Source organism: Anopheles darlingi, chromosome 2 (assembly GCF_943734745.1).
Source record: "Anopheles darlingi chromosome 2, idAnoDarlMG_H_01, whole genome shotgun sequence".
In the NCBI taxonomy this organism is placed as follows: Eukaryota; Metazoa; Arthropoda; class Insecta; order Diptera; family Culicidae; genus Anopheles; species Anopheles darlingi.
In genome coordinates, this window is record NC_064874.1 from 26182141 (window position 1) to 26208892 (window position 26752).

Here is a 26752-nt window from a genome sequence, read left to right on the forward strand (position 1 = left end):
ACAACAATGGCCGCATGGGGCGAACGTGTGTTGTTCGCGTGCTACTACTGCTCACTGCTTTTGCTGTTAATGCTGTTACTACTACTACTACTGCTTCGCTTGTAAGCCAGCGCCAAAAGGTTGGACAGCGTGTTTTCTGGGTCTGATTCCTTCCAACCCCGTTTGTGGGTGTATGGTGTAGCCTGTAAACCCTAGCCCTAGTGTATGGTGCATGCCAAAATTGGAATAGGTTTGTTGATGACAGAGCGACACAGCCGGCGACAGAGCGACAGTGGCGCACCGGAACGACGGTGGGTACCATGTTTGGTGGTGGCAACACAGCGGCAACACACCGAGGCAAAGGGGCGAATGTAAGTAAACAAAACATTACTATCCTTCAAACAACTCCTACGTGCGATCCGTCAGATCGGATTGCTTCAAATTGTGCTTCACTTTCTGTGGTACCGCGAATTGGGTCAGGGTTACTACCAGTCGTCTCAAATCATTTCGATCAATAGTTTTTGGGGTAATGCCACGTCTGAATTACTCAATTTCTAAGCACGTATTCGTCGATTTCATTGTTGCCGGGATATGGTAATCGTTTTGTTTTCCGGAATGCCACACTCTGGCTGCTGTGCTTACATATGAAATCGCGGTTTCTCTTAAACAACATCTTAATTGGAAACAGTTGACCCCGGTACAGCTGGACGACCGCGACGGATGTCTCATGGAAATAGAAATAAAACCTTCTACTCCTGCTCCTTCCCCCCGGGGACAGTTTCGCTTTTATTAGTCGGCGTGATTGAAAGATCGATTTCAATTTGTCTCACTTGGCTTGGTTGAAGTGGTCTCATGGTCGAATGGCGCTTGCGGCGACATGCTTCTGGGATTGACTTCCTGTCGATATATGTAAACATCGCTACGACGCTGATGTGTCGTTTCGTTTCGGCTGCCTACGCGATGCAATGTTGTTTCTGTGCTACCTCAGCAAACCCGTCGGTTATAACCAAGCAACCATTTGTCGCCCAATTGAATTCAACCGCGAATTCCGTACCTGGAAAGCTACGGAATACACTCTGGATTCGTTGCAGCTGAGATCAGCATGTTTTTTTTACCGCTCCAATGGTTCACACGATGTTCTCAACCACTGGTTGCCTTGTAGTACTTCACACCAACGGTACAGGAGACTGAGTGGAGTAACCGTTGGTGTCTTGGTCGCCTACTTAGTGCCAAACACCTTCATGTGTTTCATCAATCAAATAGATTCCTTTTCTGGGCATTCCCGATACACACCAACTTGAATCGTATGCGATGGTGGAAACCTAACCTCAATCACAACAACCTTTTGGTTACCATTGCGACGAGCCGCACCCGTGACCCGAGAAACGTGAATCATTGACCTTGGAAAGGGACGCTCGTGTGCAGTGGACGAGTAGTAAAGCCCTAGGAAGTGTCTCTATCGTGGTGCTAATGACGGAAATGATAAGTATCGCTTCTGGATGCTGCACGACAAGGCCCTTAAACACGCGTTCCAGTACAGATCAATCAAAAAAGAAGCATAACCTTCACGCGCACCACCAACTACTTTTGGACCTACCATCGGTGTACGACTGCCAGAAAATTCAAGGCATACCCAAAAGGGCTCTTTTGTTATGGTGTTTTTGTGGTTGATCGGAGGATTTAATTTTTGATCTGTTGTTGTTGTTTCGGTTGTTGTGATGGTTTCCTATCAATTCCCGTTAGTTCCATTTACCGAAACCGATTGACAGGTGCGTGTTGACAGGATCGGCTTAGTAGACCCGCGTAGTGCGCCTGCACCCCTCGCTACTAGAGGCTAGTACCGAAGCCGTTCAACCTCGCTCGAAGACGGTTGTTGACACCACGCACCACGGTCGACCGTGGATCCGTGTCGTGTCGTGGTTTTTGAACACAGACACTTCAATTGGCCACAATACGTCGTGGTTCTCTGAAGCCGGCAAGATTGGAAGATTGAACAAGACGAATGAAGTGAAGTGTTCTGCCCTCTGTGAAGGCTATAATTTGAGCGAAGTGAAGTGACGTCTCACGCACGATAGTGAAGATGACTTTTCATAAATCAAGACCGGTATGCCGGAATAATGATGAAAGGGCATCGCAAGATTCGCCGGAGTATATTTTTAGCTTTATTAATGAGGCGCTGAAAGATCGCGTATGTATATGGCAACCGGGCTGGGAGCTTCGTTTGATGACCTTGCGCTCCGGAAAGGTGCAATATTGCATCATGAGATAGAAGATGTCAACCGTCTACTCAGCGTTGACGTGATATCAAATGGTATTAAACAGTTTATATTTATCAAATAGTTTTTTTAAGTACTTTTGTTAAGTAATAACCAGAAAAGAAAATATACTGAGATCAGCTGTATATGTATTGAATACTGGTTAAAATTAAATAGATATTACAGATACGTAAAATCCGATAAAAATTGTATAAGTAATTTTTGCATTTGTCTGCAATGTATCAAGTGCTATGCTCCTGTATGATGTGGGCAAGTTTTTACACGCGTCTTTCCACATGCAGCAAGTAATTCGATATGTTCCCATGTACTATTATTTATAATTTAATTTTCCGCGATTGCATTCAATTATAGTCTTCTCGACCTACAGAACCTTTCGCAAGAACAGTACCGTGGTAGTAACAGCTCCCCCCGGGGATACACGTGACCAACACATTGTTACCGATGTTTATGGCATTTTATTACTACCTTTCACTCGCGATAATGAAATATTATCACCTAGCAGCACGTTGCGGGGTTTCTTCAGACGCACGACCATTGAGCATAGCTTTAAGAAAAGTCCCTGTCCCTGTTGACCTCTCGCTGAAATGCAATATCTTGTTGACGGGATTCCGTATCCATTCCTTTCCGCGATCAGCAATCAACGGCAATGCTGCAGCATCCCTTCCCCCCGGGGGCAGGGATTTATGGGCGCTCCTCCTTCAGTGGCACGCGAGAAACATTCGGAATATACGGCTGCCTACACGCACTTACACGCGTTGCGATCATCGCGATTTGCCATTACAACAACAACAACTGCACTGCACTTTTGCTCTCTTTCGTGTTTCGTATTCCCGGGGCCCCAATCCGGGCGAACGGGTCTCCTTCTTTGCATCAGTTATCGGTAGGAAGGGCTCGCTGGTAGAGAGGACAGGAAGCCAGGTTGGCTTAAACTGGAGCATTAACGCATTGACCTTTGGCTTCTTGATCGTCGCTCGGCACCGTCTTCCAAGAACACACACCGCGTGATCGAAAGTTCAATGTAATTCATCGTACGAGCATCGAGCATGCACTGGAATGCCCTTGACCAGTCGCTCCATACGAAGGAGAGCTCTCGCACAGAACAACAAAACTCAGCCAATTGCCTACCTATGTATGCTCGGTATGCTTTCGCACAGTTCCATTGCTCGTCGCGATGCTTGCAATCGACTTATCCGAGTGGCGAGTTGGTTTTTTTTATGCCAATGTCTTTGCCATCACTGTGCCAATTAGCATTTACAGGTGCCGACAATATTACCGCCGATATGCGCCCCTACCGGGTGACGGAGCAAAGTGTTTAAGTAGCCGTTGTAATCCTGAATACGTGCCACCTGGTATTGTCTTTCGTCGCTCTCTCTTTTGATTCAATCCACTCCACTGAAGCAGCTAGCAGCAGAAGTCAATTGTTCTCTCCTTTACCATGATGTGGACCGAGGAGTTTGCGGCCCCAATCTTCATTCTCCTTCCTTTAGGTAACAATTGGAGCAATTTATTCGTTATCTACCCGGTACTCACCGGGTACTTCTCGGGCCCCGAAGCCACCGATTTGCATCCTTATCATCATCGCCTTTCTCAGCCTGGCGCTCGGTGGCGCATTGCCGGTGCTGCTCTGTAATTTGCTTATGCCGCACCACCACTACTCCTTGGCTGCTCCTTTCCGCTCCCAGCGGCAGCATAATCTGGGGCCGAAACTTAATTTAAAACCTCACCGGCATGTGTCCTTGATTCGCCTTCGATCAACCGACCGACCAATCGATCGGTCATCGGACAGACTCACCTACCTACACTACACTACACTACTACACCACGCTACGCTACTATCAAGCGCAGCACCGGGAGCAGCGATAATGGTTCATTTCCTTTCCAATCGCCGGCCCACGGGTATCGCGAGCATATTCTCGAAACCGCAAGAAGAACACGTCGCGCGTCTCGCTTGGGTTGCGGCTCTCGAGGGCGCATAACGCTGGCAAAAAGCTGTCTGTTTTTTTTCTCTCTCCCTACAAAGCACCGTGCACCATCGCCCTCTGACCTGCCCGGGTACGCGCCCAAGAGCGGGGGTTTGCAAGGTCATCCGCTGGGCCCCAACCCAATGGGGGTTGGCGTGGCTTGGCTCATAACTTAATCAATTTCAATATTAACTTAACCATTATGGTCGTTGAATTATTCATAGCATCGTAGTTTCGACGTGCGACGTGCGAAGTGATGCTGGTGTTGGTGGTGTGTGATAGACGGAGTGCTGGCCTGGGTTCCACGATCCGAGACGCCGTGATACGGTGCGCGATACGTGATGTTGGTTCGCGAGTACGAAAAGTTAGTTCTAGGCGGCACGCCCCAGGTTCGGGCGAACGGGCTGGCACAAACAAAGTTAGTCGAGACGCACACACACACACACACACACGAACCCTTTGGTTGGCACAAGTGGCGTCGTATTTGAGTTGTGCTCGTTGCATGAGGTGCTCGCGTTCCGTTGGAGTGTTCTAGGTGCATCGCGGTTGATCAGGTCAGGACTTTGTTTATCGGGAGAAAAGAAAAGAGAGAGAGAGAAAATCTCCTTCTTGTTGCTTTGTGGTGTAAAAAGAGGACCACGAATGTAGAGCAACTGCATCAGGGTAATAGTAACCTCCGGAACTATTCCGTAGTTCAACAGTAGTTCAACTTTACAATGTCAGCTTCGATAGACATCTGTATTACTTCTGTAAGATCCCAAACTAGACTTTCACAAACTTCCTGTCACCGTTGTCTGTGGATAATGCATTGCTTTATCTTTCAAATTAATGCTCGTACTTCAACAGCGAGCCCAGTCATGTTAACAAGGGACCGGAAGCGATCCGTCTCACCTGTAGGCTACAGGTTTCGCGTTGCTCCGTCGGCCTACTGTGTGCTCTTCGCTACAAGTATAATTCGATCAGCGTCGTCCTGCACGTATGCATCGCGACGAAGTAGCAGCAGCAGCAGCAACAGTAAGCTTCTCCGGGGCTCGGAAGTGTCCTTCAAATTCAGCGAGACGGCCCACCAGCAGTAACCAGATTTGGCTGGTAATTAAATGCAGGCCATCGCTGCCGCTACTGCTGCTGCTGCTGTCGGTATTGCAGTGACACTGCATCACGCTTGAGGTCCAACCGTTCATGGGCTCGATGATCCTCGTTGGATCCCGCGAGTCAGTCAGCCGGCATTGGCGGCCCTAGATTGATGGACGTAATCGAGTTAGACGACTTGAACAAGACTCCCATTCCATGTTCCATTGCCGCTTGTCTCGCGATCCATCGCATCGTGCACCAGCGCCACCAGCGATGCCAGTATCGTTTGCGGATCACGGCGCACTGAGAATGGTATCTCGGCTTCAGCTCGGCTTCCTTCCATTCCTGGACTCCTGGTACCGAATAATGGTTGCGTCAGATTTAATTATGTCTGCCATTTTTCACGTCAAATTTGTGCCGGCATTTGTCGTCACGGTCGGGCGCCGTTGGTGGGCCACCGACTTTGGGCCACCCGCCGTTGTAGCAAGGACGCAGGATGTAGGATTTCGATTTACAACAAAAAACAAAAAGGCACACCCCCCAACCCCAAACTCGGACCCGGACCGAACGTTATCCAATCGTTTTATGGCGTCCACGATGGTGTGAGCGCCGGCGCTCCTTCCCACGACGGTATTTTGTGCGATCAAATCGAATCAAAGCAATTTGCGACGCAACCAAAGCAACCACCGGAGGAGTCCAGAACGCTCTGGTCCCCCTTGGGCAACCTTGGGGACTCTGGGACTGTCATTGTCCCGCGATGGTTTTTGGGGGGAGTTCGCTCGTGTGCAGGATAATGAAAATTTAAAAATCAAATCACCGCCCACCGCCCACTAGAACCGTGGAGCACTGCTGCTCTGGTGGCATCTGGAGCTGGTGAGGCCAAGCCTCCCCTGCATACCAACGGATGGAATGCGCCCCCGCATGGAGCATCGCGCATGCCGTCAACAATGCGTCTTTGTTTTTTTTTTTTTTGGGGGGTACCGCGGTTTGTTGGTCGTTTTCTGCAATGGGGGGGGAGATTCTTTGTGTCGTGTGTTTCAGTTTCAGGGAACGAAACCGCGAGCGTTCGGTCGTTACGCGAATACATTTGCATCTCATCATCATGCTGCTCGGCCGGTCGGTGAGCCCGTCAAACCGATAACCGTAGCAGCCGGCGGGCGAGAACAACGCGGCCGAGCGCCGAGTATCCTCGCGTCAGTTCTGCTTCGTAAGGAATTTTATGATCGCACCCCTCCAGGGGGTGGGCGTAAGGGTGTGCGTGGGTAGAAGATGACACCAGCTCGAGCGCACGCACGAGCGCACGCACGCACCCTCTATCCTAATGACAAATAGAATGACGTTCCGGTGGCTCTTTATCGCGCCTCTTCAGCAAACGCTTGCGGGCGCACACCCCCAGCTGCTGCTGCTGCTGCTGGTGCTGCCTGGAATGCTAATTGCGTGGTCACAAACACGATCCATCCGTGAGCATCATTTGGGGGGGCGTTCGGTGCGATGCGTGCGGTTGTTGCATATTTTTGTCGCATGGCGCCTAGCGGCCAGCAAGTAATTACGCGAAACCGAACCGGGATTCCCGGTACCGGTACCTGCAGGTGGCGGTGGCGTGTGGTTCGCGGAACGCGGAAATGGAAATGTTTTTTTTTTTGGTTTTCGGTAGAAATCGTCGGGGACGACAGGGATGTGGAATGATTTTGAATTTTCGCTCGATCAGCGTTTGGCGATTCTGTTTAGTGGACGCTTTTTTGAACATCGAATTAAAACCGAACGCTTCTTGTATGAAATGGTTTTGCATGATATCCTCATGAGACGATGTTAACTGTAAGTGCTCTAGAGAGAGTGTCTGTGATTTCTGTTCACTGATGCATTGAATTGAATAAATTAATAAGCTAACATATCTTTCACGAAGAAATCCAAATACTTTTTAAATTATTATCGTTGAACAGCAAAGCCGAAGACCTCTGTTAATTATTGGAAAAAGCAGCTGTTTTTGATATAGTTATAAAAAGGAATATCAATCAGTCAGTTTGTTATCCTTCAAAAACCAGGATTTTGTTTTTTTTTAAATACGCTAAAAATGTCTTCAATTAGTTAAGATGCAAGTGTACCATGAAGCTACTGTCATAACCAGACGTTTCGCATACTACGAACTATGCCTACTAAGACACATTCCAAGAGCTTTGCTCAACCAAATGTCACAAATGTTTTTCAAAACCTCCTCAAAGGAATTCTTCCGTTTCATCGCTCATATGCAGAGTATCACAAGCTGCTAGTTCCCCGAGAACCGGATGTCTGTGGTCTTATCTTGAAACCCCGAGAATAGAAAAGGTCTCTATTTATCATTCGTGTTTATTGCGGCCGCATATGAAATCATGTATGCATTTATTACGAACTTCACTTATTCATGGGACATTTGTTTTTCTAAAATACGGCCACACAGACGACTCCAGGCGCACTCAAGCCACAATCTCTAACGCGATCGCGATATCCTGCCCCATCCAAAGTCAAAGCCACACAACTGACGCTAAACCGCCACTACCACTACCGTCTATCTTACCAAGTGCCAAGTGGAATGGAATCGAGCAGCAAGGGCATCGAAGAAATTGAACACTCTCATTACTCAATTGGCGCGCCAACCGACCGACCTTGCGGCCGTTGCTTTACATTCGAGCGAAACACGGCGTCCTATTCGACATCCAAACCCCCGACCGGGGTGCATCCGAGCGGCCGGAGTGGAGTGGTCCGGATCGTTCACCTCCTGCTCACCGCCAAGGAAAAACGCAACGCAAACCGGCGTGGCCGCAACCGGCGGGTCGTTTTACATCTTGAACCCTGAAAACCGGCGGCCACCGGTGACGACGACCATTGACCCCGGCCGGGTTCGATCATGTTGTCGGTTTTGTCGGCGATTGTCACCACCATTTCCACGGCGGGAATCGATCGAACAACCTGTCCGGCCCCCGTCCCTCTGGCCAATCCACCGAACTGTCCCAGAAACCGAGCATCGTTTTGTTCCAACAAATCGTAAAAAAACCCGTCAAGGAACAATAAATTAAACACCGAGAAATCAATAATCTTTCGACACGACAGCACTTCCCGTTCACCATAATGCGTGCGCGATCTCATCGTGCGATACCACCTCGGTCGGGGCCGGGGCCGGCTCTCCGTGCTCCGAGTGCTCCTTTTGCGTGGACAGCGTGGACAGTGGCTACGAAAAATGGGTTGTGGTGGTTCCGTTCCGTTGTTACGGCATCTTGATTTGGGGCGCAGCTCTTTAATTGCCAGGCCGCTCGAGGCCAAGGAACTGGCACCCCCTTCCCCCGGAGGAGGTGGAAGAGTGTGATATGTGCAAGAGCATTTTATGTCGCCGGTTAAACCGTCGTTGTCGTCGTAATTAATCGTTGTTCATCGCACTTTGGCAGACCGAGCCGTAACTACTCCACGCATGTTGTTCTGTCACCGATCGTTAGTCAGAACTACCGATCAGCGGTGCATTGGTGCGAATTCGCACTGTGCTTGTGTGGTTTCTATGCAATTGGTCATATTTTATGTTCGAATCGTCAATGAATTGAGCATAAAATAGTGAGAAAAGCTCATCAACAACATGTTAAAGCGTGAATGGGGAATTACAGCACAGTAGCGATCACTTTTTGACAGACATTTTGAAAGTTGATCGTGCGATCTGCACAACCACGAAGCACGAAGCTCGCGAGATAGTTTTAATCAAAAAGGCACCACAGATGATTGACGAAACAGATTTTCGAATTGTTTTCGGCCTATTAGGGTTTCCAGCTCACCGTGTAACCAACATGTCCACCTCCTTTCTGTTCGCGCACGTTTCGATCACGTTTCAGTCACCGCACCGCGTCAATCGACAATCTAGATCAAACGGTAATAGTGTTACCGGCGGTGTCGTTAATCGCGAACAGCGAACGCAACCGGACCAAAAAAACACCAGAAGCCATAGTGGCACATAGTGCAGAGCAGCGAACGAGCGGATTTACGAGCTTTACAACACTGTGCGCTGGCCGGCCGCGGGAGACCCGGTCGCCCGGCCAGTCGTTGACAGCCGAACATGAAAGATTGTTGTTAGCCGGACAGACCGCGGTGCATAGGTTACATCGTCGTCCTATCACGATCGTGCACGGCGTGCGCCACCGAAAGCCGATCACACGCACGCACGCCGTGCACGCACCGATGATTGAACGCAAGGTTCAATGAGCGAATCGTTAATCGATCACTGCACTGGAATCATTTTTCACCCCGAAACCAATCAATCCGGTATGCTCAGCGGGGCGCTGGAGGGAGAAGGGCCAGAAGAATTATGCTGACGGTCCCTTGCTGACAGCGCGCCAGCATATTTATGATTTTCGTTTAATTAATTCCAACCGGATGATGGTCGGACCCTCGCCGGCTGTCCGTACCGCAAGCGGCACGAGACAAAATAGAGCAAAAGTCAATGTCAAACTTTGAACTTCAAACCTTGCGGTTACTACTTGGCCCGTGGCCACGGCGAGTGCACTCCAGCAGACAGCATCTCGCCGCCCGGACTCACCGCTCTAGCTCTCGGAGACGCTCGCGCTTCTGGTCTCAGATTCTCGCTGGTCGCGCTGGTGGAAGGTATCCTTGAACCTTCAAGAACGAGAAGTAGGTTTTCTCCATCATCACCATCATCATCATCATGATCGTCGTCATCATGATCGCCGTCAACGCCGTCATGGCGCGGTAATCGAATGGAGTGACAAAAGTGGTAGTCCCCCGGAAGACGAACTTCAGGGTCTCAGGGGACTGACAGCGCAGGCTCTGTGCAGCCGGATTAATTGAAACGAAATTGTTTTGACAATCAAAAATGAGATGACGATCGTACCGTGTTCGGCTGACGGTACTACCATTCCGCTCTTGGCGATTGGCACCATGGCCACATGATTCCGGTACGGCAGCGGAAGCAACTTGTTTGCATGTCGATGTCGATGTGTCGATGGTGACAATGCTGTAAATGATGGTGAGCTATAAATCAGACGACACGACCTAAAGATATCAAGTGGTAGTAGCGCTCGTGAGTTGCGTATGATCGAGGAACACCAACGCCACTGCCACTGAGGTTACCTTCTCTATGGGAACCGACGAGATGCCGCCGCTTCCGTTGGCAATGAATTCGTGAATTTTCGGCGCCGCGCTTGTCGCTTGATTTGTCGTTCACCGCTAAAACACCAGATCGACATCGGGAATGGTGCGGAACTAATGCCCGCCTCGGCTATCAATCAAAACCGGATACGGAGGCTAGCGGACTATCAAATTGATAGTCCTTTCCGTTGTCTTCCGTCGTTTTATTGGCGTATTGATTGTGGGCAAATCGTGTTTGCTAAATTTAGAATATGGACCTGTTCAGTCGCTTTAAGCGGCACAACGGAACATCAACATTATGTGAAAATATAAACTTAAAATACGGAAGGATATTTCCAACAGACTCAACTTCCCTCACAGTGACAGCTTTTTTCACAGATTGGATAATCACCATAGCGGTATTGCTGTGACACCAACTGACGTTACTTAGATCGAAAATATTTCAATACTGTAGGCTACTGTTTCAACCCGGCATATGTTACTTTGATCGTTCGACGAATATATAGCAGTCCAGCTTGTTGCAGGTAACACGAAGCATGGCCTCTTAACGTAATTAAAAAATATTGAAATATATCTCCTAATGTGCGCAATCCCTTAAGTTACACTCACTATAACGTAACACATTTTCACCACCTCGTTCTCGTGGGATAATTCTGTGAGATGCAAATGTCATTTGGAATCCTTGGAGCGTTTAACTTATGCACTTTCGTTGAAGTCCTGAAGCTTGTTGCAGGTAACACGAAGCAAGGGCTCTTAACGCGATTAAAAAATATTAAAACATATCTCCTAATGGGCGCATTCCATTCAGTTAGTCTCACTATAACATATCACATTTCCATCTTCTTTTTCTCGTGGGATATTTTTTGTGATTATGCAAATGTAATTTAGATTTTTATAAAGTAATCCTTGGAGCGTTTAACTTATGCACTTTCGTTGAAGTCCAGCTTGTTGCAGGTAACACGAAGCTAGGGCTCTTAACGTAATTAAAAAAATATTAAAACATCGCTCCAAATATGCGCATTCCATTAACTTACTCTCACTATAACATATCACCTTCTTGTCTCGTGGGATATTTTTTGTGAGATGCAAATGTAATTTAGATTTTTATAAAGTAATCCTTGGAGCGTTTAACTTATGCACTTTCGTCCATAAATTTAATGAACCAGGCAATGTGACAATGTGGCCGAGAGCTGTTAAGCAAGATTACATTTCCCTCTCCTTCCTTTCCTGGTTCCGTTCCCGTTCCCGTTTTCCAATTCGCATATTTATGCTTTCGCGCTGTCAGGTGTCGCAACTCTTTCGAACGCGACATCGTAGACACCGCACCCTCACTCGGCGGCCACATTAACCTGCCGACGTTAATCCGGCGGAACAAAATGGTTGCATCCTTGAACTTCCGCCCCGCTCCTCCCACCCTTGTCGCGTCGTTCCGTTTGCGGTTAAGAAGCTTACGTGAAATGAGCATTTTGTAGCAATGTCGCGCTCTCGCATGTCTCGAGAAATGCAAACAAAACACACCGACAACGGCCGCCGGCCCCCTGGCGGGTTTTGTCGCGGCCACGACGGATATGATCGAATGCGACACCGGCCCGCCATTGCTTCCGGGAACTATAGTGCTCGGTTCGGTGCGCGCGAACCACGGAATGACCCCGACACACAAGAGACGAGAGAACGCTAGGCTAGGGATGGATGGTGTTGGCTGTGGCCAACGGTTTACCGGCAGTGCACCAGGGCTCACCATTTCCGACATTCCAACAAAAGGCGAGCCGAAAGCCGAGATCGAAGGCGCAACACCTCACCCCTCACCGTTCGCCGTGAAAGAACTCAGCCAACAACATAAAAAGAGGGATCCAGGGAAGGTGTCAAAGGGGGAAGGTGAAGGGATACCATTGTTCACCGATGCTCGCGGTTGGCTCGACGGATGGCCCCGTAATCGTATGCAAATCGTATGCATCCGCTCAACCGAGCGACACTCACGCATATTTTAATAAATCGATTTGTCCGCGCGGTGTCCTCACACTCCTGATGATGTGTACTAAATGGATGGATAGCAGCAGTCAGACGCACCTTCATCGCGTCGTGCGTTGCGTGCTAGAGTTCGCCGCAGAGCGCAAAAGGGGCTTCGAGATAGCGGGACGTCGCATGGCCATTTGTGGAGCAGCTAGGAGAACCTTCGTCCTTCGACCGAGTAGCCAGCAGCGGTGAGCAGATGGACCAGAGTCGCTAGGGCGCAAGGGTCTGGAGGCCATTCCGTGGAGACTGTGGCTGTTCCAGGAAGCGGCACCAGACGCCCATCCGTGCTCGAGATAAGTTGAGCGAGATTCCCGGAATCAGAGTAATGAGTGTGCCGGTGGCAGAATGCTTCCTTTCGAGAGTGTAGCGAGCGTTTCGGAATTGGGCTTTTACTTTGACCGATGACCTTCTGTGTCTTTGGTTGCGATGCCGCAAGTTCTACTCCTGGATTGGGCGCGCGGAGGAATTCGGGGAAGTCTGAGAACTTCCCGCGAAGCCCACACAGGAACGCAACGCAGTCACTTGTGGTCGCTTGTGATCTGCCTGCCTTTAAGTATCCGACTTAAATGTGTTTTCGATGTTTATCTTAAAGTGAATTGCCTGTCCTAGTCGTAGCCGATAAGCGACCGGGCTGATGGAGGTCCCTTCCAGTGATGGCGCACCTTTCACGAGGGTTCCGTGCGGGGAGCATATGCGTGCATTCCGGGATTCTCATGCATTCCGGTTTCCGACTCTATCTGATTATCTCCGTCCTTAATGGGTCCCCGCTTCCTCTACAGGGGCATTGTCCCCGGGGGTACCGGTCGAACATACCAAAAACCCCGACAAGCGACAGGTCAAACTGCCTTGCAGTGGCCGGTGTGTGAGTGTGCAGTCCATCCATGCCAACACACACACCAATTCCAATGCTGACCACCTCGAAGATACGGATCGCGACCGGACATTTTAATGTCACGCCAATTAATCATCGGCGGAATTATGAGCAAATGCGCGGGGATTTTGGTCCGTCCCATTGTCCGGTCCATTGATGGTGAGCGACGAGGGAAATCCTTCGCGAGATTAAAGTGAAGGCTTATCGTGTAAAACCACCGCCTGCACCAGCATCACCAGCCGATCGATCATTTCGTGGATCTTTCTCGAGAAGCTACGTCATCACAGGCACAGTTCGTTGTGGATAGATCCGATGGAGGTAGAGGTTGGCAGGGCTCGACCCGATCCGCAGCCGTGACCATGCATAGCGAAGGTTTTCCTGGTCCCCGCACCATTCAGCGGCTCGTTTGCGTAGGAGAGCAATTCGTCGAGTATCTCGAGTACTCGCGGCCCGGGTTTGTCTGGCATTTGACGGCGTTTCTAGGTCAATGGGGTACGCGGCGAACGAACCTGTCATAATTCGATCAAGGTTGCTACAATGGTCGTAACTGACTGCCTGCCTGCCGTGTGTTAACAGCGTATTTATGTTTCTCTAGGGTAGTTACAGCAGAGCATACACCTTAATACATACGAATTTCGGAAGTGGGTCTGGATTCTCTTTTATTCTTGTGCCAGTGCACAACGAATGGTAAAGAAGCTCATCAATCATCAATGTGTTACAGTAACTTGAACAGAATGCATCCATCCATATTCATGACAATGTCATGAGTTCGCCATTTCGATGGATTTTTTTTACTTACTGGGCTGCCTTATTGCGTTTCTTTTAATTTTATCGTTACTAAACTATACTATACTTTATTTATTCTTCGGTCAATCCTGATTTAATTTATTTAATTTAATTTATTGTTACTAGTTGTTTGCTTAATGCTAGACAAGGATCATTTAAAACTAGGAAGAAAATGGCGTAAGGGGGACACAACAGAGAGAATAAGGGAAATAAAAGGAAAGGAAACGTGAGGGAGGAAACATGTGTTAAAACAGCAATGTATCTACCTTTTAAGCAAACAGGATGAAAGAAATGTTTGCTTCTGTTTGGAACTAATAGCTTTATTCATAAGTTTTCATCAAACTCGTGAAGGTTTTGAAACTTGGATTCTTATTTGGGATACATTTTGGCTTTCTTTGGCAGTATTATATTTTATAATTGTGGTTCGGCGTTTGCTTTTCTGGTTTTCCTTACTTAACTCTTCATTACCCCATTGACCATTGGTCTGCGAAACCGTTACAAATCAATTAGTGGCTGACCAGCGGAACCACTTCACACTCGGAGTGTGATGCCAATGATTGGCACCGTTCGCTCCTTTTCCGGTAAGCTGTGCCACTTGGCAAGTTTGGCGCGCAGCAATCGATTAAATATGCGAAGAAATGATGTCGGCTTTGTGTCCCCAACGTTGACACTGTTTCCGGCATATGAAGCTTATGCGGTTTGCCTTCCACTATGAGACGAAAGTGGCGATCCTTTATGCGATCGATAGAAATAATAATGTGTTGGTTTACTACGTTGTGCTGGTAGTTATGCTATGCAAACACTCGAGTAGAAGAACTTGGGATTGACAACAGTTAACAAGCCCCAATTTTGCATACCATTGACACGTGCACGTTACGTCAATGAGTAATCACCTCGTGGACGTAATGGACCTACCGGAATGTCTAGCGATGATGAATGTTCCAACACATTTTCAGTTCCAACAAACAGCAAACAAAAACGAGATCCTCCCGATATACCCGCCATCACCATCAGCGTCGGCGTCTGCATCCGTGGTTCGAGAGGCCGCAAATCAATCCTTCTGACCGAATGCGATTGCGTTCGGGCCCATATTCCGGCAAATTCGACCGGCAACTGTCACCGGCTGAATGGTACAAATGATGTTGTGCTGCCTCGGCCGAACCCCATCTACGGTTATGCTTCTTATTGATGGCGAATGAGAAATGGCATCGGTCCATGCACTACTGCACCACCACCATCGCTACCATCATCATCACCGGCCACAAACAACAGTCCACGGACAGTCTGATGCAATTGGTTCGCTGTTTCCTAGGGCGCCAGGAGCTACAGAGCTACAAGCAGCCCCGAGGCGAGGTCTGTTTTCTGTTTGCAACTGGGTGTTTGCTTTGGTTTGAAGGGAAATGATTGATTGGCCACCGGCATGTTGACTGATGAGACTCATGGAGAGCCATGCCAGAGCGTTCTCATACACACACACACACGCGCATACACACACACACACGCGCATACACACACACACACACTGCCTCGCCTCGCAAACGTTCAAATATGGCCCGAGTGAAACGGTTACATCTTTGAAGATGCTGATCAAATATGCAACACCAGTGGCCATGTGGCGCCTGGTAGGGTGGGCAAAGTGTTTCCCCCGATCGCTACTCATGCTTTTGAGCGATGCTCTGGTTCGGAATGATGCAGGGAACACCATCTGGCCGGGACTGAAGACTTCTGGATTGCCAATTATGGCACATTAGGTTTTATCGGTGAGTTTTACGTCGACACCAGGACGATGTATACATCTCATTCACTGTCAGCCTGCTGGCGGGTTACTCTCCCCGTTGCAAGCCGTGGCGCTTCCTCTCTAATTACTCGTGTCACTCCGGAAGTCACATTAATGGCAAGCAAAACGCTAAATCGTAATTTAGCCGCGTAATGACTTCTGGTCATAAGTACGGACCGGGCCACCGGGCTGCTGCTGTGTTTCGTGCGTGAACTCATCAGCACAGGACAGCCAGCCAGGACGGAGTGGGGATAGAGGTGGCCACACGATTTGCTAACGAGAACGACGTGACCATTAAGCAAACAGCTTTTCTACCACGCGTCTTCGCGGATCTTGATAAACTGGCCGCCCTCGCCGACACGAATCTGGCACCCAGAGAATTCCCAGAGGGTGCCTGAGCCTTGCTGCTACCGCCACCAGACCTTGACTCTAGCTGGCCTAGCTGACCTTTTAACCATCGCCATCGACTTTAATCGATTCTTCGGGCAATTCTTCTCCTACTCGACGCGCGATCGAGTCCTCGTCGCCAACGCTCGTTCTAGGGTCTAGGGCAAAGGGAGAAGAGTGGAAAGGGTGAAGCCCCGAAGGGGGTTTCCGAGCAGACCACTGACGAGTAAAGTAGTGCAGCCGGTCAGCCTGACACGCAAGACAGAACAAGACATTGGCGCATTAAGCATTCGAGACACGCGTGTGCGCACACCCCTTGGCCTCACGGATCCAATGCTAACAACATAATCATCTCTCGCCCTCTCTCTTCCCGGCTGGCGCCAATATATCATCATTATCATCGTCGTCGTCGTCGTCGTCGTCGTCATCGTCGGTCGTAATCGTCAGTTTGACTTTGATTGTAGCCGTATTAGCATAATGGTTAATTCGATTGCGATCTCAATTTGGGTGAGTTGAGCTGTCATCGGGGTAGCTTCCGAAATCCAAGGGTTGCTTGGACTAAATTTACCTGCTTAATGGCTTCAGCATATACCGCTCCACTGCATCGTATCCTGATTATTGATGGATTTATGAATTCAGCACCACGATGATAGTTTGTGTCAAGCAATTTGCGTCAAGCAATTTCTATCTTGATCCCCAAACGCGTGTAATCGTTCCAACCAACTCCAACTTTCCCAACTCACAGGTAGATAGATAAGCGGTAGGGCGTCGTTCCATCAAGTTGCAAAGAGTTATCGGAACACTACCCGTCTTACTCGACGTTCCCAGAAGCCCTACTACCAGGGGTTGTATCCCTTAAGTCTCGGCGAAACTACCAAGGCGCGACACCTCATGTACGAACCGTGCCACGTGAGTGTCGTCGCGTCCGTCGTCCGACCCTCTTTCTCTGGTCCCTCGGCCCTGTTGACCTTATGACCGCGACATGTCTATGCTTTACTCGCTCTTTCTCTACCCTTCCCTCTGTCCCCGGTCTGTCTGTGCTACTCGCCTCAACACCACCAGCTTCCAGTTCCGTCATCGTCGTCGTCTCGCTCCAGTACTCCCCGGCTACTATGCTGCAACGCTTCTCTTGCGGTGGAGGTGAAGGTCAATTATGCTCCGGTCGGCAACCATACCACGCACTCGGGCCGTGATACCCTAGCCGAGCCACCAACACCACGACGATGGGCTTTTCCGAATACGAAAATAAGGGCAAACTTGGTCGGTCGGTCGGTCTGCATGCAAAAAAGACTGGAAGGGATAGTGATATCGGGTTGCAACCATATGGATACGGTCGCGCTATGCGCCGTCCATAGGAGATGCTACTTGGCTATCCGGCTTACGTGTCCAGAGAGCAACAACTCTTGGCAGCACCAGAACCAGGTGATGGAGGAACCGGACTCGCAATCCATGTAAATAGAGGCATTTTCTCGATGCGCGCCCCTCCATAGCAACGAAGCCACTCTTGCATGGATGCATGCATGCATAAGAATAGCAAACCCACGGTGCTCGGTGCAGTGCTTCTGTTCTGTTTGCTGAGCGCTTTGGCTTCCTCTTTTTCTCTTCTATTGTTTCCGTCAGACACGCTAATGTGTATGTTCGTGCCCCAACTGCGCAACGTTCTGCACGACCAGCTCCATCATGGTGGCGACGGTGGCGAGGGCTACTGCGTTTGCAGTAACCCCCCAACCCGTGTTATCACGTGTACTGTGCTGGCTGGTCAGCGGTTATAGTCGCTGTTCGTTCGTCCGGGCGCTGCTTAGGTTCTAAAACTGTATAAGCTTTTGCAGCTATTTTTACTTCGAGGCACGTCACGTTGATTCAGGGCTTCGTTGTTGTCTTAAAATAAAAGGAAAGTTTCCAAATTCTTTAAAGCAAAAAAAAACACACATCATAGCAACTCTGAAGCAAGCTGGTCAAGAAGAGGACGGGATTGAAGCGAAATGTTCTCGAAAAGCAGACGAAGCGGAACGCGATGCACGCGCAGACGAAAGTGTATCAAACACACTTACAACACCACGAAGTCTGGAAGTCATGTAACGATGCAGATTGCACACAGTCCAGACTTCACCCTCCCCACCTCCGCCAAACTCTATGGAGCTTATTCCGGCGAGTCTGCAGCAAGTGAAACACTACACGGTACGCCGTAAGCCGATCGATCGACATGACGCCAGTCCGGAGCGTATATCGTTCGCGTCGCTCCGTCCCAAAAGGATGAAACAAATGAACAACAAACCGAAAAGGAACACAAGCCAGCATAACAACGAAAACAAAAAAAAACACACCAAACCAAAAACACCCATCATAAAACGCAAAAGTGCATTCCCTGTTTGTGTGAGCGTGTGTGTGTGTGTGTGTTTGCCGACATTACGAGGTACCCGCTGCACCGCATTGCTGGGCTGCATACCGCATTGCATGGGTCGCTGCTACACAGCTGGGTAGCACAGTAGCTGGCGAGAAGACTGGCTTATGTTACGACAATGTCGTTGCATAGCGAAGGCATCATGCCGTGCAAGTGTTACATTACCTTAAAGGCCACACCGTGCCACCGTGCTGGCCTAACGTATCGCGGAGCCGAACCGGACGCTTCACTGCATGTGTCTTCTCTCTGGTAAAAGGGTGTTGCGATGACTGGCCGGCGCCCCCCATTTGCCCGGTGGGACCGTTTTTGTTTATGGCGTGAACATTCCCATAACCGGTGACCGGACTACTGCACTTCAGTTCGTCCTGTGGATTGGGCAGAGGATAACGAAGAGCTGCAGGTCAGAAGTAGTGTATCGTGCTAATGCTGATGGCTGTTTGCGTGGGTTGTTGATTCCCAATCGGATACAACCATCAATGGTAGCAGCAGTACTAGCAGCAGCAGCAGCACCAGACACACAACCAATGGGTTGCTTTTGTGGTCCCTCGTAGCAGGAGTGTGTGCAGTGTTTTCGTTCGCTTTTATCGGTCGATGGAGTGCCCAATAGAGGACAGACATTCACGGCACGGTTTCCAATCGAATGCACCCAACACACACTTATAAAGGGGCTACTCCAGTAGCCTAATGGCGCGTCACTCGAATTCACCGCGAATGGCCATCCAACCGCCAGCGAACATCATCATCGTCACCACCGATCGTTGCAATCCATTGCGCTGGATGGTCTATTTGTTGGAACTGGGAAGTGGGAAGCTGTAACGCAGTAGTTCCTTTAAAGGATCAACAGCACGCGTCGCACGATGGATGACCTTTGCCGATACTCGTATGGTTTTTGCTGGAAGCACGCGTTGCGAGCCTAGTGCATTCGTAGCTGTGTAGCGATCGTAGAGTCATTAGGTCAACTAGCTCGCGCCTTCGAGAGGAGGAGGCGCCAAGTCGTACGACGTTGATTGAAGGAATCATCCCAGCTCCATCGAAGACACCCTCCCTGTCATGGGCTTCATCATAACGCGCTATAAAATTAATTATCACTCATTGAAATGCTCCCTCAGCGGAGAGTAGTCAGTACGGTATCCGCGCTTTGCAGTGGATTGATCATTAATCACGCAGACCATAGGTCCTCACGCGTGCCGCTGTCGATCGGATCGGATAGCCTTTAGATGGGAGCACGCGGCGCTAGAGACCATTAGCCGGCAATGGTCGGCCAGTATGATCGCTCTCATATTGAGCCTCGGGTATACCACGTTGTGCCACGGATCACTAGCTGGCTGGCAGACGTTGTTCCGGTTGTTCGAGCGGCGAGCTGCACTTCGTGCGAATCCACATTGACCTTTACCCGATTCGACAGGGAAGGGAGAGATGGTGGACTGGAAGGGTGGTCCGGTCATGGTGGTTCTCGGTTCGTTGCTTCGGATTACTGGGTCTGAAAAGAGAAGTACAGCATGGAGGATCATTAACATTTGCGCGCAGCCGCCCAAGGATCCTCCATCCTTGGAGATGCACTATGGCGTGTATTCGAGGACAGTCTTGACAGTCGGCTATCAAAGTAGAACCGAATGTAATAACGACGACGGCAGCAGCAGCAGCAGCTGGTAGAGATGCTTCATATGCTTCGGAAGCTGCACCGGTTACCGGGGAGGACGTTATATGCTGCCCTCGGACGAGGAACTTGTAATAAATCATTTTAATATCTTTCAATTAAACCACCAGCGCTTTCCGAGCCCTTAGTGCAGTGCGCGCTCCACCAGACCTGCACCAGACGCCAGGCGTATTATTAATCGCTCAAGGATCAAGGGATCGCGAGATAGCATTGGCATCGTCGGCATCGTCGGCATCGTCGGCATCGGTCGTCTGGCAGGCACGCGCTATATGCTGCTCGCGTCCGATACCTGGGATGCCCTTTCGGAGTTTTCCCGCCTCGTGCTGGCGCTTGTTAATCACGTGGGGATGATGACACGTTTTGCGGGTCGCGGTACAGCACCCGAGAGTTTCGTTCGTTCGTTGCCTTCACCATCCACGGTTTGTTTACGTTTCCTCGTTAAACGCATTGTTTAGCGGGCGATGAAAATAAACAATTACATAAATGACTGTATTATTGCGATCATTAACCACCACCACCACCACTGCCACCGCTACAACCTTCCGGCACACGACCGCCAACGATGGACCGCAACGGCGGGGATCACCGGACCCCGACACCGAGAGATGATTGAAATTATGTTTACATTGTGCACCGGCCACCGGCACCGGGGTAGTAAGGGTGCCTAGTGCCTAGTGGGTTTAATCATAAGCGCCATCGCGCTGGCATCATGATCATGAGTGCAATTATCGTAAACCCGTCTTTAGCACATCGTAAGTACGATTGTCTTCGTAGCCGATTGTCATCCGCGACGACCGTGTGCCCACTTCTATCGCAACGGGCGGCGGGGGGGGGGGGGGGGGGTCCATCATGTGCGACCATATGTGAAGCCATAAACGGTTGTAACGCTGCGTCCATGTGCAATTGTGCGATGCTATCTATCTGCTGGTCATGCAGTCCGCGGTGCAATTTCGTTTGCGAACGTGTCCGAAAGTTGGGGTCAGGTTTTGCGTTGACCATTTTGTGTCTTCTTTCGTTGACCTGATTCGAATTGGATTTAGATTCGTTTTTCGCAAGACACCAATCGTTCGGAGTGTACGAAGAATCTAATTTGGTCATCTCCTTGCTGTAAAATTTCAGCCTTCTAGATCAAGCAACGCGTTTACCAACGGATAGTAATTAGGGAAGGCGCAGTATGCCTTGAATTTTGAGTGAGTTGCTTTAGTGACACAATTTCGATTCTTTTAACACATGAAACCACAACACAGGTAGTTCTCTGCGTTCTGAGTATAGTAAATGTCTCCAAAGCTTCGCTTTTACTAACTCAAATCATACATTGCAGACTCTGCTTCCGCCGCTTTTGCTCGTGGAATCGTCAGATTTCAACAGTTCGATCGCGCGCCTTCAAAGCGTGACAGCTGGAGGGCTTGCGTAGCCAGCTACTGGGGCCATCGTTCGCCGCGAATCAAGTCTAGGCCGGTCGCAGTCTCTGCCGGCGATTGCACAGCGGCACCGTTAGCCACCCCGCACACACGGCACACAAACTTCAATGCTCACGATCGGCGAACAAATTGCACAAATTTGCGTGAGAACAACGCTCTTACTTAGCGCTCTACGTTATAGGCCCATAACTGACACCGTCGTGTAGCGACGAAGCACCGTGGTGCAGCTGCTGGAAGCTGAAGCTGTGTTGAGGCAAAGGGGGCGGAGGAGTGGACCTATCTACCTGGGTCTGGGTCTACTCACCACCACCCCCGGGGAGGGGGGGTTCTGCTGCGAATGATGAGGCATAGGTTTTTGTCTGCCTAGTTGCGGTTGCGGGAGGCCCTTACTGTGCGATAGGAGGCGACCGATCGTGAAGCCACCGACACACGTGAATGGCCTTTCACTTTCTGTACACACGGTCAACCCGTGTGACTTGTACAATATCCACCCGGTACCCTGCGCTGCGACTGCGAACAAAACTTCTAGAGGGTGGCGACGTTAAGGGTACGCGACTGGTTCAGAACCTTCGCCACGGCCGTTTGACCGGTGCTGCGGTGCCGCGGTGGCATTTGCCCTCCTCTAAGCAGCAACAACCGTCGAAACCGTCGCCAGCCAGCCCTAGCTGGGGTGAGCTGGCGATGCAATTGGTTGATAACGGGGACCCACCACGGGCGACAGGCGGTTTTCAGGTTCGAAGGTGACCTGGTGGTCCGGCCCGGTGAGCGAGCGAGCGGTTGCGAACAGCGCGATCGACTCTCTCGACCCCTTATCGATGCCCTCGTGCTCAACGGGAGCAAATTGTAGATACGCGACATGATAGGAGGAATGATTTAGTTTGGTGTCGCTGGATTGTCGCCTTGCTGAGAAGCGACCGTCAACAAGCGACAAGTGTTCATGCTTTGCACTCCTCTGTGCGAACGGTATCGGCGGTATCGGCAACAAGGATCGCTCTGTGTAGTGTTCCGAATGAAGTGTTCCATGGCAAAAGGTCACCGGGTTATCCAGTGAAAGGTATGAAAGGCTCTACACACAAGTACAATCCATCAATCAAATGCTCCTCGTGGTGGCTCTTTGGCTGCACGAAGATCGTGGATGCTCATTCTCCGGATCGTCTCGGTGCGTGCGATCACATGGCGATCGTACCGTCATAGCCTTACACCACCACCACCACTACCAATGATTGTCGTCTGAAAAGCTCGCCCCAATGTGCCGAAGAACCGTACGAAGTGGTGTGGTGGTGGCCCCACCAGGGTACTCACTCTGCTCTGAGTGTACCCGATGGAGGCGCGATCACGCGATCGTTCGTTCGGTGTCCACCGTTCGTCGTTTGAGCGACGATCGTGCGCTCGAAGCGTGGTTCTCGAGCGGATCGCGATCGTCACACTGCAGCACAAGACAAGCGAGGGGGGGCTATTAAATCTTTTGCGACCGCGATCGGCGCCATTTAGTATCCGAACTACCGAACGCAACGCAACGCAACGCAGCGCAAAGCTTGAGCTTCCCTTTTTCGCCCGGTTCATACCGTCGACACATCACGCGTTTTCGCGCTTCCGAACCAACAACAGCAGCAGCATTAACACCCATCAGGCCTCCAGCAGGTGTTGGCCATTCTGTTTCATCCCGGTAAAAGATCGGCTGGTACGCGGAAGCCGGGCCTTAGTGCTCGTGTGCTTATGTGTGCTTCTGAAGTTGTATTTAGATTGTGCAAGTGAAATTCAAAAGGGCGATAGCGCGTGCAGTGAGATGTGCCGTGAGACCTCTAGAGTGACGTTTCCTTTGTGACCTGCGGAGTGGTGGATGTTACTTGCAAGTGTCCTCTGTGTATTGTTGGTGTGACAGAAGCCCTCGTTCTCGTTCTACTCGTTGTAACCACCTAAAGAAGCTGTAAACTGACGTGTTTAAGCGAATTGAAATACGGAACTGAAGTCTGCGACTTTAACGAGTTATTTTGCTGCCAGCCAGCCAGCCAGCCACGCGTCTTGGGCCATTTTGAGGTCGACGTATTTTGAGTCGACGTTTGTTGTTGTTGTCGTTGTTGTCGGTGTGCCCACGATTGGGTGGCCGGATGATTACACACGACAACGTTGCGGCGCGCCATGGCTCGTGCTCGCCATGATGGCGACGGTGGCCGCCGACCCGTGCTGCAGTAGTGTGCGCACGCGCTTCTTGCAAGTGAAAGTTTGCTAGCATGCCTGCAGGACAGACCCAGACAGCCAGCCAGCCAGCCAGTCAGCCAACCAGACATGCAATCGTCGTTAGTCGATCTGCGTATCGGTAACGCATCTTCAGCTATTAATTGGTCTTTTTGCATCTTAAACTGTCACCCTTTCATCGAGTGACGTAAGCAGCGCGTTGCTGATCTGCCCAAACGGTCCACGGCTACCATGGCTACCGATTGTTTCAAGTGCCGGCGATAGATGTTTTTTTTTTTTATCTAGTTAACATAGCTTTTCCTCCCCTTTTCCCTTCAAGCTTTCTAGCATGTTCGATGGTCGATGTCAGCTGACAGGCATCGAGTAGTCTAGCAACGATTCACTACAAAACGCACTAGTCGTTGCCGCCATCATTTTGCATCGGGCGGTCGGGTTGCACGGTATACCTATACCAACCAGAAAGAAAGTGAGTGACAGGGAAACCTCGGTGATCCAGCGGCGCAGAGAAAGCAAGATAGCAAACCGTGAAAAGAAGAAAGCTTTCCACAGCGATGTGACTGTCGTACCAGAGAGCAGAAGAAGAAGCAAAAGAAAAACGGAAAGAAAGACGACGAAGTGAGCAAAATAACCAAAAAATAAAACGGGGCTAAAAATTGTCAAAAACCAGCTGGCTGTAACGGGCGCCGGCCGCCGTGGAAGTCACTACTGAGAAGGAGGGAGGGAAGGTTCTGGTGTAGTGCGCCACCCACATCTCCGTCTGCCCCACGCCATCTCTACACTAGAAAGGGAAGAAGTCAGCCGAAGCAGCGACGAAGAGTGCTCCACGGTTTTGTGTGTGTTTGTGTATTTGTGTGAATCGTGTATGTGTATGTGTGCGTGTGCGTGTGTGTGTACTGTGTGTAACGGTTAGTGTTTGCCACGGTGCGGGGCTTGATATGAATCCGGAGGTGATCGCCGAGAAGCTGAAGATCATCTCCTGGCGAGCGATCGCGTGATTCGTGCAGTGGTAGCAGAAGCAGAAGCTGAGCGCGATCGATCCACATTCTGATCTCCCGCTGATCTGACGCTCTAGCGAGAGTATTGGTGTCCGCATCGACGATCGCTGGACGCCATTTCCCTCTCGAGAGCCTAGCCGCGATCGCGAAAGCCGGCCAACGAGAACGGCGAGGAAGTGTGTGCCATATTATCGTTCCACAAGCCATCACCCGTTTCGTATCGCCCCGGAAAGCATCTTTAGACGAATCAACGTACCGTTTACTTTTTGACAAATTCCATCTTGCAGTTTTTAATTGATAATTTCTTCGAACGAAGTAAGTTTTACATTCTAAGGCTAATGCAGGAGGAGTTTTCTGTTTTGCTGTATATTCTGCGTGTATTCCATCGAACAATACGCCCCCCCAAAAAGAAGGAGTTCGTTTGTGTTTGTGGTAATGTCAGGTGATCTTGAAAAAAAAACGGTACTATCTTAAGTTAAAACCAACACCTATACCGATGATCGCCGGTAAGCTGTGAGGAGTCTGGAGAGAGTGTCGGCCGCCAGCTGACATGCTGGCCACATTCTTGAACATCTGATCGGTTCCTGAACAGCTGAATCTACGGAAGAAAGCTGCTAGACGGTGGCCGGCCCCGGAACCCCTTTTACCAATACAGAGACAGTAGAGGTCGAGCCCATAACTTGGACCCCTTCTCGGTGGCCGGGCGAGGCCGTGAAATCATGGTTCAACAAACACTCCGTGACTTGGCGGCAAGCGCGAGTCAAGCAAACTCGTAATGATGCCCGGAAGAAGTGGAAGACAGGTTGGGCGGCAGACCGGCAACTCACGTTAAGCATCGCGCGTTCCCACTACTCGCTGATGATGACGATCGGACTCAGACGCAAGCCTGAGATGTAGACAGTGCGTCGTGACCGGTTTTTTGAATTTTCTTTAGTGGCTCTCGATGTTCTTGTTTGGACGAGAGTTTAAAAAAACCGTAAGAGGCCTAGAGGGCTTATGTTAATCCGTGCCAATCAGCGGCAGAAACGGTAATCATTTTTCGCATTACTTCACGATCTGCTGATCGTTCCTATTGCGATGATCTAGTATAGGATCGAGGAGAGGCACTTGATTGAATCAGCTGCTGCTTTAACCAACCCATGGGCTTCCATTTGACTCGACTAAAATCAATATTGGTACACACACACACACACACCCCACATGGCCAACAGCTGGCACACAAAATGCACGATCTATGGCCCAACGCAGCAAACGCTGCTCTGGACTTCGCGTAAGAAAACCTACTCCCGACACATTGGAAAGCTGGTTTCCCTCTCTTTCTCTCTATACACCCTTCCCATTGCATCGCAATCGGTCACCGAACCGGTGAACGGTTTTAGGCATTTCTTTGGGGCGCGATCACTTGCCACACCAGAGCGCCGACCGCTGACCGACTGCCGGCTTGTAAGAGCGTGTCCGCCGGTGGGCCGGAGGGGTAACTGCTGTCAACGTTGGGCTACGCTTGATCCGAAACCCCCCCTTCTCGTTAAACCAGTGGCCGATCGTGGCCGGGCAGTACACGCAATGCGCAACGCGCTGCCGCCAGACACGTCACGCGAAAAACCTGTCTGTCCCCCGCCAGAGTGTCTCGAAAGGAAGTCTATGGTGCGTTGGAGAACCGACTCTAAAGAGCACGTGTAGCCTGGTCGAGAATGCTGCAACTTCAGGTTTCGCGCTGGCAGATCACGCGTTGGTGATCGGTCACATGGTGAGCGAGAACTGATCGTTGCTGGTTTACGCCGCATTAAAACCAGATCAGGCTTATCGTTGCCGTTGGAAGAAACTGGCTTTTAAAATAAAACAG

The 26752-nt window shown here is 50.2% G+C and overlaps 1 protein-coding gene across 8 annotated transcripts in view; it reads left to right on the forward strand.

The window, feature by feature from the left end:
* LOC125947894 (TLD domain-containing protein 2) overlaps positions 1-26752 on the forward strand; it is a 104049-nt gene that overhangs the window by 25147 nt on the left and 52150 nt on the right. For 2 of the 8 annotated variants that reach the window (XM_049673399.1, XM_049673397.1), the window contains exons 1-2: positions 23114-23384; positions 24234-25224. The exons of 1 other annotated variant lie outside the window; for it this stretch is intronic. The gene's annotated coding sequence lies outside the window, so the exon portion shown is untranslated. Of the gene's footprint in view, positions 1-23101; positions 23400-24233; positions 25225-26752 lie in introns of those variants that run through there. 5 more of the 8 variants (XM_049673408.1, XM_049673396.1, XM_049673395.1 and 2 more) reach the window with 5 other exon arrangements.